We start from the raw sequence: 16,165 nt of genomic DNA, 5'->3' as shown, positions 1-16,165 counted from the left end.
CCTAGAAGAGAAAATAGTAAATAAATCAATAACATCAAAATATCCTTCTCAATGTACCAAAAAGAGCTCCCATTATATACAGACGAGTATGCCTTGAAGATACTATTTGTAGTAATATTTTGCATTTTAATGTATCCAACATGAAAATAACCCTTTTATTGATTGCTCATGTCCACATTACCCCGAAAAATGGGGTCATTTGTCTTCCTATGATGTCTAGTTCAAAAGTTATGTCAATTTCATTGAATTTTGTCGGAATCCAAGATGGCCGCCAAATGAACGCCATGGGACATAATATTTTGCATTTTAATGTATCCAACATGTTTAAATCATGAAAATAAACCTTTTAATTGATTGCTCATGTCCACATTATACAAAAAATGGGGTCATTTGTCTTCCTATGATGTCTAGTTCAAAAGTTATGTCAATTTAATTGAATTTTGTCGGAATCCAAGATGGCCGCCAAATGAACCCCATGGGACAATATTTAATTTTGGGAACATCAAAATTCATTTACTAGACACCTTCAGGATTACAAAAATGTAAGTTAGAAAAAAAAGCACTCGGTGCATGGGAACCCCCTCTGGGGAATACACTACACGTTTCAAATTATATTTTGTACGCACAAAACCCCCTTTTTTCTGAATTTTCCCGATAGGTCAAAGGTCAAAAACTGTCCCACAATGCATTGCAAACTTCCAATAACGATTGGGCTTATTACATTTGAAAAACATATTCCCCCTGTGGAAGATACTTCCAAAATCTTCCACAGGGGTAGTGTGGATTTCAACTGGAATAGCCCATTGACAGTATTGTACGGCGTCACGTGTCTAATCTAAAGGAATAGTCATTAAGTCATGCTATATGCATGTAGTGGTCCTTTATCGACTAAATGTTTGTTTTTTGGCAACCAATAATATTCAGAAACCACTGAAATGCAATTGATTTTAACCTTGGTTTATAGTCATAATAAGCATACTGTAATGAAGTAGACATACGATTAAAGGTATAAGATGCATTGTTGGTCGAAGCAGCAGAAAACAAATTAGTTCACAACATCTTGCGAATGGTAGTGAGCTTTAGCAAAAATTGCATTGCTCAATTCATAGCGAGCGTGTAGAAGAATTCAAATATCACATAATTATATACTTTTGAAGGTCCTGTGGTTCTTGAGTTATTGGTTCTTGAGTTATGTTGTAAAGAGGGCTGAAACAACAACACTTTTGTAAAACGTACATAACTCATTAACAACAATAAATTAAGCAAGTTTTTAAAGTATATGATTTGTAGAATGAACTTTTGCAAAACACCAAAGTGTTATTTTTCAATAATATATTGATTCAGATAATGAAAATCGATTTTTTTTTTGGCTGCTTCGACCAACAATACCTCGTATACCCTTAAGTGTGTCGTCCTCTTGTGACCAGATCACATGTTGTTAGTCTCAATCCCATCTGCCGTGTGGCAATGGTGTCATAATCACATTGTAATAAACAACCGCCCATCGCTAATGCAGACGCCCTGTAATTAGCCTGTTTGCACATTAAAGGTAACCGTGCCCTCACACCAATAGTGCAAAATGGAATGTAGTATACTAGTGAACTGGAGGGTTAGTTTTTAAAATTTGTTTTGTTTTTGAAATTTTTAAAGCCTTAACAATTCCATTACAAAAAATTAGTATTTCTTTTCAATAAAATGTTAGCTTTTACTGTCAGATATGTCCCCTGTTAATTGTGAGCCGAACAACTGAGATACAGAATTGGAATTTACAAGCAGCGCCGATAATAATAATAATATTTATTTCAATTGCCATAAATTACAAACATGAAAACAAACATTAAAAGCAATTTAAATGACAATCCAGGAAAGAAGAAGTAGACTAAACAGTCCAAGCACAATGTGTTCTTCTTTCCTGATTATATTAAAGTACATAAAATAACAATAATAATATAAATACAAGATACACATTAATTAAAGCAAAAACATTTGAATGGAAAAAAAAAATATATATATATGAGTGACTCACATAATTACATAACTTTTGCACACAGGATGCGTCACAGTGCACAAGATAGGCAGGCAGCAACAAAATTTAAAATACATGTGAACAAAGTTATTGCCTTAGAGTGGGCCTATGAATATGAAAAACATAATTTACATCATAAAATGTTCTTTACACCTGGCTATAAACAAGGTAAGGGAGGGTGCAGAGCGGACATCATTGGGAAGTTCATTCCACAAACTTGGAAAGGAAACAAAAACAGAGTTGAATAAAAAACCCTTTAAAAAGGGATGTACCAGGACAGGAATGATTTCATGTGAAGATTAAATAATCCTTCTGAAAGATGCTTGTAATGTGTAATATTTGACAGGCGAGACATGGTTTTAAAATGACAATTGTGATTCAAGGATGTACATCTAATTGATTGGCCTTGGTTGGATGCTTGCAATTTAACATATGGGGTAATCTCTGATAATTATGTGATATTGTTGGCTGGCAAAATAGGGAGATTTTGGATGGTGGGAAGTACTGGTTGATTGGTGGTAATCATGGTGAAAAGGATTATTCCTATACGCTAATTCACATGTCCTCCTACTCAAATATTATTATCACCAGGTTTGGATGGCATGAGTAGGAAGCAGACACTGTTAGGGTACAAACACCCCTACACATATACCCCACATACATGGATTGCTAAATGGTCTTGTGGCCTAAAAAACAACCGACGTTCGCACCTTATATTAATTCATTCATAGCTCTTTTTGTTTTTTGAGAATTTAAGCATACAAAGTAACAAGCAAAATTTCGAGAAATATTATTTTTCGAAAACTGAACCCAAAAATAGCACCTTTAAAAGCCAAGAATTGAATGTTTACTGATAATATTCTTAGTAACAAAATTCAATCATTACTTAGGACCTATGCCCTAAAGCTTCATTCTAGTTGTGACATATTTGTCATCATAAAAATAGACCCAAATATTTGAAGGTGATGTGTGCATCAATAGCTTTTGGTCATCATCGTGTTACCAGGAAATGTACATATTTCCAATATTCAGTGATCTTGCTTATTTATAATAGGCCTACAGGTCTTCGATGTGAGGGATTCAACTTTTACCATGTTTACTGCATGTTGCATGGTCAAACATGTTACATGTAGTTGAAAATTATCCAACACATATTAAGATAACAGACCACCACAGACAGACCACTAGGAACATGAATAGAGTAAGATGTGTAAATTAAATATGTCATCATAACTCAGCAGGTAGCTCTCACCAGAGATATTGGATCACATACCATACAACACACTGAGATACTGAACTCACACAAAGCATGTATGGTACCCGGTGTGTCTGCCCACATGATCCCATAGCCTGCCAAGATAAGTGTTCTAGTGAAGAGAACCAGCAAAACTTCCTAGTCTAGATTCAGAAAAATTATTTTCCTAAAACATATACCTATTTTACCTTACCATGCAAAATCAACACAATATTTCTGATATCCGTTCAACCACAAGTTATATGTTTACACATTACAAGCCTAAATCATCATCAAAACAACTTGATTCAGGTACGTGCTTTCTTTATGAATTTCTGTTTCATACATAGCCTAGAAACAACAATTTTTTATATCCAACTAATAAGTACCGAGGCCAGCTTTGCTGGCCCCTTGTTTAATAAAGATCGTAAAAAACCCAGAATTTTGAACAATATTGAAGGCGTCCTCCTCAGCAAAGTTTACAATACCGCTTTAAGTAGAAATTTTCGCTTAAGTAGTTCGCGTATTAGTCATGTTAGTAGACGCGATATGGTACGAAATAGGCTAGCCTATTGTTCACACGTGTTTGCTAATTGTCTATCCTAAACAGAGTTTGGTGTTGGATGCCTTGACAGTCGCCATGGTGTATATTATTCGAACAACAAGAAACAAACCTCATTATCATATAGCCTAAATAGTACCCTGTTTACTTCTTAAAGGCTTAATGTACGATTTCCTTCAAATTTTAAATTTGTCATTATATACTCAAAATGCTGAAATAATACCAGTAATAATTATCGGGAATGGTTTCTGTTAATTTTGAGCTGAAATAACGAGGTAAAGTGAAAGAAACACTGCTTGTTATTTTGGCCGTTTAACACGCAGTTCTATGGGAGGACATAAAGTCATAATTCTTTGAATTATGACTTTATGTCGAACTTTGCTCTACAAACACAAGAAATTTGGCTGATTCCATTTAGGTGCAAGTTGTGACATGTGTAAACATTCAAATATGCCAAAAAATCAGGTTTGAAAAAAATTAACCAAATTCATATTATAAGATCGTACATTATGACTTTAAAGAAAAATGAAAATAGATAGTTTAATATGCCTAGTTCGATTACTACCCAGCAAACACAACTTAAACTTCGCTTAAGTAGTTCGCGTATTAGTCATGTTAGTAGACGCGATATGGTACGAAATAGGCTAACCTGTGCATGCTACTCCATCTCCACTGTAGCCAGCATTACATCCACATGTGAAGGAACCTACGGTATTGGTGCAAGCGGCATTTGTGTCACAGTCAATGGATTGTTGTTTAGGGCTGTGCGAGGGGCTGTGCTTAGATTAGGGCCTGTACAATAATTATGAGCCGGGGTAAATATCCAAATGGTGTGGCAAAAACTGCTTGCCCCATCGGCTTTGATTGCCCCCCTAGCCCTGCCAAAAATCTTTGCCCCTGCACATGCCAAATTTTTGGATTCCCAATTTGCAAACTTTAATGGTCTAGATATAAGATGCGAACGTAGCGACCAGAACAATTTACATAATTGGACGTTTCTGTACTAAGCATTTTTTAAAGCGTTTTATTTAAAAGGTATGGAAAAAGCTTGCCCCCCCCCTCAGCCTGCCCAAAATGTCTTGCCCCTCTCTTGACATGCCCAAAATGTTTTGCCTCTCCAAAAAATTACCCTTCCCAGGGGTCCATTTCACTAAACTTTTAACCCGTCGTATCTCAAGTAACCGTTCGTAAAGTTACGAATACCCAATACTAGACGTACGAAGGGTCCCTGTAGTAAATTCCTATTACTTACGAAGGGCACCACTCGTAAGTATGTTTAGTAAATGGAACTTACGACTCGTCGTAAGTTACGAATGATTTTGAGACTTGCGAAGCTTCGTAAAGGTTAGAGAAATTGTCCCCAAGGCTCATAATTATTGCACAGCCCCTGACAAATATTAGAAATCAATCTTGTGAATATAATGTCGGCATAGCTCAAAGAAGACTAACCTAGTGCTCAATTATAATTTTGACATTCATGCTCAAAAGACTAACCTGTGCATTTTACGCCATCTCCGCTGTAACCGGCATTACATGCACATGTGAAGGAACCAACGGTATTAGTGCAAGCAGCATTTGCGTTACAGTTATCAGTTCTTAAAGTACACTCATGAATATCTGTCAAAAATGGAAGAAACAAGTCGTAAATTATGATTAAAAAGAGGATTTTGAGGTATATAATCAATCAAGCAAACATAGTATATCATTTCATTTCGACGGGAATGCGCCATTTCGAAAATTTAACTTGACTCGCGTATAGAAATAAACAAAATGGTGACATCATAATGGCACAAAAACCTTTGCATGTTACTCCATCTTTACTGTAACCGGCATAATACATGCACATGTGAAGGAACCAATGGTATTGGTGCAAGTAGCATTTGAGTTACACTTATCAGTATTCAAAGTACACTCATTATGATCTGTGCAAAAAGTTATGGAATAAGTCATGAGTTATGCTGAAAAGGAAAGTTAAGATGTTTCTTGTACTCTGAAACATGATACACTTAAATCTCAATGACGCTTTAATTAATTGGCTTTGCTTGGCAATTTAATGTATCATGTTTGAGTGATCACATTATGAATATTGGTACTGAAATTATTTCGATTTGAAAACTTAAAGCAATCGTAGTTGAACATTTTGATAGGAATGCACCATTTCCAATCGACTCGCGTATAGGTGACAATTATTTGAAATAAATAGATTGGTGATATGGTACACAATAGACTAACCTGTGCATGTTACTCCATCTCCACTGTAACCGGCGTTACATGTACATGTGAAGGGAACATTGGTGCAAGCAGCATTTACGTCACAGTTATCAGTATCCAAAGTACATTCTATATGTAATAAGAAACATTTTCGAAACGAACCATTAAAAGTCACTGGACAGAATTATCACTTCTTGGTGTATGGAAAGTGATGCATTACGCTATATAGAACAAACTTAAGATGCTATGCCGTCTAAATGGTGAATTCTATTCTGAATCGGTCAATCGGTCCAAAATGACAAATGACGTATTAAAAAATATAGCAAACGTTCTTGTTTATCATATCATGAAGCGATTCATGGCCATTAAATAGAACAAGCAAAGTCACATGTACACATGTATGCCTGCCATAAAATCCCTTTGTTTTGTTAAAAATTGATCTAGTATGATAAGAGGTAAATCTTTTTTTTTTTGATTTTTTGTAAATTGGTCATTCATTTGTGTGTGAAAGATGCCGTCCTAAAAAGAGTTTGCGATATGAAATTCCATCCTCGAACGCCTCGTGCAACGGCTTAGTTTTTTCAAATGTTTATGGAGAGTTTTATCACGATCCAGCGGCTCGAAAAATAAAGCTACTTTTGAATATCACAGATATATAGGTCCGTTATATTCCGTTAGAGACATAAATGCATGTAACAAGTTGGAAGAAAACCATATAATTTCAGCTTTTCATAGTGCATTTATGTCCACGGCAAATTCACCGTAACCTTTCCAGTCATAAACCCGCTTAGTGAAGATTAAACCGAGATATGCAGTACTAAACCATTATAGTAATCGATTGTCCAATGCAAATTTATTACCACGTGATAATATTAATCCAATGAAGGATCGAATTGTCCGCTACGGTCGACTAATCCAATCGATAATGACGCTATTGTCATGTACTGGCAGAGCTCCACTGAACGAGTTTTGGGGGTATTTTTCAATGGTTTTATGTCATTTACTCACCAAGGCGGTCCCCCGTTATTATAAGGACTATGCAAATGATTTAAAGATTGACATGTAGATAATAAACCATACTTGATTGACAGAAAGTACTAAATTCTTACCTATTACGGTTTCGTGACAACTCTCTCTTCCAAAATGTGCATTGAATAACACGGGAGTTTGGATATAACGGTAGGATTTCTTTCTCATACAAATGTATGGTTATTAAAGCCGTGTACCGGGTTGAAAATTCAGATATTTTGAAAAGAATAAGTAATTGAAACATAGAGCAAGTACTAAAATCATAGTTGTTATACTTTTTGATATATATCTAGTTCATATCTACAACACAGCGCTACCAGTAGGGATCAATTGCCATTGTGTTGTGTGCATATACATGTAGGCAACAATAACTGCATGATGTGAGTATACGAAGCTTCTTACTACAATACGTAGTGCGATCCAAGAGGTCATCAAGTATATCTTTTTCCCAGTTATGACGCATGGTGAGTGGATGTGGGTCATCTATAAACCACAGATCACCTTCTGCATATTCCTGGCCATCATTTCTTGGACAAGTTTTGGCATGTATAGGTGTTACCACGCCGTGACAAAGACATATTTCTGCAAATGGTAGAGACCATCTCAAGGCACCGCCTCTTGATGGATCTGGTCTTTTTTCCAGAACGCAGAGGTTGCTCTGCACCACTCCCAGATGAGCTGTATATGAAGGAAACATGACAGATGAGTTTGAAACTAAATGTTGAAGCGTATTAATACATCACTCAATACTGTGAAATTATGTTTAGCAGTTTTATCGACAAATCTAAAGCACGTAATTTGTTGGGAAAAAACCCGAACACTTTTGTGTGTTCGATTTTTGTTTCCGTCCTGGCTACACAAATATCTCTTTTGACCTAGGATAAGTGAAAAGACGAAAAAAATGCAATAGGAGTAATAGGCAAGCTTATCCAGTTACAAATCAAGATATATGTTGGTGCAAAATAATAATACATTCATCGCAATAATAGCGTCCATTTAGGGGGCTGTCAATTTCTTCGGAATGGGGGTCATGAATATACTGGGGGTCAAAGAATTTTCAGACCAAAAATAGGGGGGATTCTATTTTTTCCACCAAAAATGTAGTGTTCAAAAACAATGTCAAAGTGTTCCCATAATGTATGCATAACTCATTAGTTGCTATAGTTGCAAAGCGAAGTTTTACAAAATAAAAGTACCCTAAACATTTATGCATTAAAATTTAATGTGCAAAGCGTACTTATTCATGAGCGTTTTCAGTCATTTTAGCTCATTACCACTGCAACATGTTCAATAAGCGATTTGATCAAGAGCATATAGGCCAATCAAATTAAGGAAATCAGGGCTTAACCCACCACTAATTGTAACAGAAACCATTCTATCACCATTCATTTCAGAAAGGTATATTAAAGAAAATATCAAAAGTCCCCAAAAGTCCAAGTAGTGGAAAAGTGCCTACTTTGCATAAATAAAAAATCAATCAATCAATACGAGAAAAGTTGCATTGTGTTGGCGTTTTGTTACATAGCTAACATCACAAAATAGGTCAAGGTCAACTGGGCTCAATAGAATTCGATCATCTTTGCCTTGTTACCAATTTAACAAACCACCTGAGATATGGCAAACTATTCTTAAATTTTTGTCTCCCATGAAATCCAAATTTTGACATTTGACCTTTCCCCGTAACTCAAGAAATGTATATCGGTGATAGGTCAAACTATACTTTTTCTGAATCCTTATTACGAAAGGAATACTTTAATATGGTTTTTTTTACAACAATTGACTAAATTTGAAATTCCATCCTTGCATAAGCTGCCATTTTGGATTTATGCAAATTAGGCATTTTCCACTACTTGGACTTTTTGGGACTTTTAATATGTTCTTGAATACACTTTTCTGAAATGGATGGTAATTAATTAGTTTCTAATACAATTAGTGGTGGGTGATTATTTAATTAGATTGGCCTAATATCCTGGTTGATTGATGTGGAGTCATTATAAAATTGATACCGTCATCATGATCATTAAATGCGAGGGTAGAATATCAATTACCTGGAGTGGCTATTTTACCTGATCTCCACTTAAGCGAGACTTTACAAATTATCAAATTTACAAGCTGTATGAGGAGCTTGTTTCCAATAAGGATTAAATCAACTTTTTGTCGAAATTGAGTTAAGGGTATACGAGGTATTGTTGGTCGAAGCAGCCAAAAAAATCGATTTTCATTATCTGAATCAAATAATGCTATTGAAAAATAACACTTTGGTATTTTGCAAAAGTTCATTCTACAAATCATATACTTTGAAAACTTGCTTAATTTATTGTTGTTAATGAGTTACGTATGTTTTACAAAACTGTTGTTGTTTCAGCCCTCTTTGCAACATAGCTCAAGAACCACAGGACCTACAAAAGTATATCTGTGATATTTGAATTCTTCTACACGCTCGCTATGAATTTAGCAATGCAATTTTTGCTAAACCTCAGTACCATTCGCAAGATGCTGTGAACTACATTTTTCAAATGCGATTTTCTTTTATTTTCTTATTTTCTTGAATAACTTCAAACAAAAGGCATATTAGGTCAGCGTAGTTCGCACTACTTTTAAAAATCTGTGTAAAACAAGCAGTTCCATTGCGTTCTAGATGCTATGAATAAAATACGACTTGTGACCATGGTGATATTGCGACAAAGAAATGATGCATTGCAAGATATGCATCATTAGTTACTCCATCGAGATTTTAAAAATAGACTTTTTATCTCGATGGTTACTCATTTGCTATATTGCATCAGGGACCGTCACGGTCCCTGATTGCATTAAATTTGCTTCAAATTAATGTAGGTCAATGGCGTAGATTTCTTTTGGACATTGGCGGGAGGGTGATGGGGTTGGGAAAAATTTCTTGAAGTAAAGTGAATCCAGGACCTTTTGGCAACAGAATAAGGTTATGGTACAAATGCGCGCGAAGCGCTCGAATAATTTTGCCATATTGAAGCTAAACTGTTGAAATCGTGCGTAGGCTAAAATGACCAAATATGAGGAGAGTATACAATTTGAGTGTAGAGAGGACCATATGTACATGTAGGCATATATAATAGCTTATTCAGACTGTTGTCATGATTGTGCTAAGCAAAATATCAGATACATATACGGTGTGTTTATATTGAATCGGATATCAATCACACGTGGACGGTAACAAGTCTGGCGTGGCATGGGTGTTGGAAGTATAAACAAAAACTCGATATCTCCTCTCCCCTACACACTATTCCATTCGACTCTCGAGCTCCCCCTCCTTCCCTTTTCACTTCCAATGCTCTCTCACATCTGTTTCTATTTCTCCCTCCCCTTACCCCCCTCCCCACACACACCCCCACCCACACACACACACACACACACACCACTCTTTCCCCTCTCTCTGTTCTTCTCTCTGTTCTTTCCCCCTTGACTGTTCTCATTTCTTTCGAGAAATAAATAAACTTGAATAAAAGTCAAATAGCCTATGTTGGAAGTCATTATAGCTTTCTATCAATCCTCATGTATGCGATAAGCACATAAATAGATGTTGTTTATATCACTCGAGTATCATTTATATCATTCTTTTGTAATCTCGAGAGCAAATATTTCGATGGTCTATACTTTTTCATAGGGAAATAAGCCTATAGACTTATTGGATTTTCTAAACCACGTTTTTAAATGTAGATTGACATGTTCGGTTTCTCTGCTCATGAAAATTGCGCTGCGAAATTTAAACATTTCTTTTGTATTAGTAACTTCAAACCAAACAATATTATCCCAGTATGCGTTCACACGATTATATTACAAACTGAAATGAAAACCAAAACTGTTTGCTGCCAGTTTTAGTTTCTAACAAAGGGTACAAACAAAGATATCGATAATGACGTCAGTGAAAGCTTAGGCAGGATAATAGGTAACAACGTGACCAAAACCAAAACCAATACTGAAACTCAATACTTGAAACGACCGAATATCTCTAACATACACATAGTTTATTCCACAGAATACAAAGCGTACACCATAGGTTGACCAAAAACTTTTGAATGCAGTACATTCTGGTCAGAGGCGCTAGTTCGAGTCCTTGTTTGAAATCAATCGATATGAGAAAGCATGTAGGATTTCTGATGCGGACAATGCATCGTAGTCTGTTATTCCTTCAGAACTAAAAGTATATAGACGAATCCCAAGTCATGGTCAGGATTTGGTCGGCTGTGACTGGGTCCCCGCAGCACCAAACTGGTGTTGTGACTGCCCAATTGGGTGGAATAAAGCCGCTTAAAATTCGATGTTAGATTCTTTTGTGTTGTAAACTGTCATCATTCTTTTGTCTACGTGTAACATGGGTGATATAATGCAGTTTAAAATACCCTCCAAGGCCGCATCATTTTACATTTTAGGTGAGATGGAGCCGACGGGGACCCAAATATGGCTGCCATTGAGGTGTAGGAATGCGTGAAATTGGATTCATCTATAGGCTACGAAAGAGTTGTAGTATTCAACATGTGGCTGGGTGGTGTTCAGTTTCGCAATTTCTTCGCCACTTTATAGAGTGAAAATGAGGTAAATTTTTGGGCAATAACGAAGATCGAAGGATAATAATATTGCCGAACTGGAATATCACACTACATGAGAGATAAGTACACAATGTTCTTATCAAGAACATTAAAAATATTGGTAAAAATGCAACTTCTTACATCAACGCCATGCCATATCCTGTGATAGTCCATTATTTACATGTCCTATGCCTTTTGTTCTCGTTTACAATTTACCAATCACATAGCCGTTCTAATGTATCTGCGGTTTTAGTAAAAGTCTAGGGAACTTAAATGTGGCTGTTGTGGTTTACGAAACCGATACTGTTAAAAGTATCGGAATTTATGCAGGCGACCCTTATCATGCTTATGGTGTGTAAAAGACGTTGCAAATTGTCAGATAAAGGAGCTTATAAATTAAAATCACGGACAGAAAGATCCACAATATTTATTTATTTACTAAACATATTTAAACAGGGTGTCCTACTCAATAAATATTACAGTGTTGAGGTAGGAGGGTGCAATTTCAATTTTTAACTTTAAACATCATACATCCAATTTAGTAAATTATACGGTCTCTTATATGCATGAAGCCTAAAGTACGTAACATGTCGTTTATATACGTCCTGTATGGTGCACTTAGTATAATTCGCATTGCTGTGTTTTGGAGTTAACAATAACGTTTTTAAAAATGTTTTCACGACGTTTATATAACCCGACATTTTGTAAAAACATTTTAGGAACATTTCTGTGTTTGCTTGGGTGCAAATATTTTAACATAATGTTATAGTGTTGACAAAATATTTGGCCAAAAATGTTTGCAAAAATAGTTTACAATGACATTTCGAAAACATTTTAAAAATATTGTTGCAGTGTGTTTTCATACAAAACGTTTTTCATGACCTTTATATAACCCGACATTTTAATGTTATTAAAACGTTTTTACCTAAACCAAAACCCAAAATATAACTTATTTAAAACGTTTTTGTGCTTGCTGGGTTATTAAAATGTATTACACTGCAGCTACACCAAATACTATTTGCTTGATCAAAATGTGGTAAAACCATTATAGTGTTGGTATCTACATTCTAGGCATACGCTTTTCAGAAACATATCACCCATTTTTAAGTAATCGCTGATGACTATGAGCTTGGGACACCATAACAAATGTTTGAATTGGTGTCAGACTTATTATAACGATACAATTATTATGCCCCCACCCCCATAACGGCTTTCATTGTAACCGTCATTTGTTAAACTGCGATTTTTACTATTAATTAATTTAATTTCTACAAAAACATTCTCAACCCGTAACTTTATTGTTTTGCTTGTGACAAATCTTGCTTAGTCACTTTCTGCTGCTAATACTTGCAACAAGCTAAAACTCATTTAACAACAATAATTATCTCAGTTAACACAAAATTGTTTTTGAAATGTTGTAAACGTGTTATAAACATGTTATGGTGAAAACGTTTTAACATTTAAATGTAGGGTTATAAAACAAAGGCATGAAAATGTTTTGAAAACGTTTGTTAATCAGAAACGCAACAACAATTATGTCAATTTTGTTATCAATTATGCTGTCAAAATGTTATTCATTTTTGTTAAACTTAAATAACATTATGGTCGGATGTTTTGTAGCAAGTGTTCTCAAAGGTTTGAATGTTATAAACACTTTTTATATTCTTTATATATCTTTTTATAACCTGACTTTTTCTTTAAACTGTTTCTGTAAAACATATTGTGTTTGCTGGGATGGTATCAAACAGCATTTTTGTATGACATCCGTCACCAGCTAAAACATTTTGATTTCTACAAATGTCATAAGAATGATAAAGTGAATAAAATAATTATGCAATCTTACCTGTGATGATGATAGCCAAAATGAAAGAAACGTCCAATTCCATTCTAAAATTTTGCATTTTATCCATTTACACAAAAATATTCAGATTTTGATACAAATCTTTGAGTATTAAATGAATTGCTAGTTGAATAGATCAAACTACGACCGCATATCATGCATAAAGAGCATAATATTCCTATAAGTAATTCCGTTTCAGCCACGGAGATGACAATAATGTGGTTTCAAGAGCTACTTTCATCTGTAATCCTCGCGCCTAAAATGTAACAAAAATGACGACAAATCAAACCATTGCTACGTGGCACGTTTCTGTTTGATCACGTGGTTTCAAGTTTCAACCGATAACCGTGAGGCTTTACTCCTCTAAAAATATACGCCTACATCTGTGACAAGTACCAGATTATAGGCGTGCCTCCCTTCCCCAAGAATATAAATCGATATGAATTTGTTGGAATATCGGCTATAATGGAACCTGTCTGATTAATTATATAGCTCCAGCTTAATAAAAATTGCCTCCTAAAATGCGTGCTTTTGTCGCAATGTCATTAAATTTAATTATATTATTATTATTATTATATTATATTATATTATATTATATTATATTATATTATATTATATTTTATTATATTATATTATATTATATTATTTTATATTATATTACATTATATTATATGGTATATAATTCAGATGGGGATTTTAATTGATGGGGATTTTAATCATGGTTCTTTGAAAAACAACACATCTCAGTACTACCAGCATGTTACTTGTACTACCCGCGGAAATGCTACCCTTGACTATTGTTATTCGAATGTGAAAAACGCATATGTTTGCAAACAAGAACCAAAGCTGGGTAAATCTGACCACAACCTGGTATTGTTGTCACCAAAGTATCGACCAGTTGTTCAGCGTCAACGACCACAGACAATAACAATAAAGCAGTGGAGTGAAGAATCTGTTCAGTTATTACAAGCATCATTCGAATGTACTGACTGGATTATGTTTATGTATGCTAATCCCGGACTAAACGAATTCACTGAAACTGTCAGTTGTTATATAAACTTTTGTGTCGATTCGATAATACCCATTAAAACTGTCAAAGTGTTTCCCAATAACAAACCTTGGATAACAAAAAGTGTCAAGGACGTTATTAACAGGAAGAAACAAGCGTTTGGTCAGGGTAACAAGACAGAGCTGAAAAAGGTTCAAACGGAATTAAAAAGAACTATTAGGGTTGAAAAGGAGGCTTACAGGTCAAAACTTGAACAAAGGTTTACGCAAAATAACATGAAACAGGTCTGGGATGGTTTGAAACTTATTAGTGGTTATGCAAATACTTCCAGTTCAAGAAATTTCTTGCCTGAAACGACTGTTGAATATGCTAATGATCTCAATGATTTTTACAACCGTTTTGACCAACATGATTTCAGTATTGAGATTAGTAGCCTGCGCACCACTCTCGAGAGCAATATGGTGTTTCACGATGGTCGTGTTTTTGAAGTGTCTAGTGATGACGTATGTCATGAATTCCAAAAATTAAACATCACTAAATCAGCTGGTCCAGACAATATAACACCCAAATTGCTCAAATTGTGCGCTGAACAGTTAGCGGACATTTTTGCAATCATGTTCAATTGGTCTTTCAGATTGCAGTTAGTTCCTGATATCTGGAAGCGTTCTTGCATAATCCCCATTCCAAAGAAATCTGTCATCTCTTGTATGAATGATCTTAGGCCTGTCGCGTTAACATCAATTCCGATGAAAGTGTGTGAAAGATTATTCAAGAAAGCATTGTTCGACTATGTTCAAGACCACATTGATCCTCTGCAGTTTGCCTACAGAAGTAATCGTAGTTGTTCTGATGCTATTTTGTTCTTGTTGGAGAAAATGTATCATCATTGCGAAGGTACTGCTAGGTTTGGCAACACAGTCAGGACAATGTTTTTGATTTTCGTCCGCTTTCAATACCATTCAACCGCACTTGCTGATTCAAAAATTAATGGACAGTAGTAGCGTGCCTAGTTCTTTCATGGCCTGGATTTTAAATTACTTAACCAATCGTTCTCAATATGTCAGACTTACGTCCAACGGTACATTGTCTCATATGCTTACATCTAATACTGGTGCCCCCAGGGTACAGTTTTAGCACCATTCTTATTCACTATTTACACGTCCGATTTTAGATCGAATGACCCTGCATGTCCTGTTATTAAATTTGCGGACGATAGTGCCATGATTGGGCTAATTGCCGATGATGATGATACTGTTTACCAACAACAGCTTGTTCGGTTTGTCAACTACTGTGATGCCAACTACTTAGAGCTAAATGTCTCCAAAACAAAGGAAATGGTTGTTGACTTTAGAACCTCTAAAAGTCGCTCTCCAGGTCCCGTTGTCTTAAAAGGAGGTAACGTAGAGCGTGTGTCATCATACAAGTACCTTGGCATCATGATAGATGACAAGCTGAACTGGCATATACATGTTGATCACATGGTTAAAAAACTGAACTCTCGCATGTATTGTTTCAGGAAACTGAATTTCTTTCATGTCAATTCTCGTATTCTCGCTTTGTTTTATGATTCAGTTGTAGCAAGTGTTTGGCGATATTGTTTACTTTGTTGGGGAGGAACATTACCATAGGGGACAGACAGAGGGTGGAAAGGGTAATTAAAGAAGCTAGTAGAATCATAGGCTCACCACGACA

This window comes from Amphiura filiformis, chromosome 18, assembly GCF_039555335.1.
Source record: "Amphiura filiformis chromosome 18, Afil_fr2py, whole genome shotgun sequence".
Taxonomy (NCBI): domain Eukaryota; kingdom Metazoa; phylum Echinodermata; class Ophiuroidea; order Amphilepidida; family Amphiuridae; genus Amphiura; species Amphiura filiformis.
Note: the sequence above shows the minus strand (reverse complement) of the source record.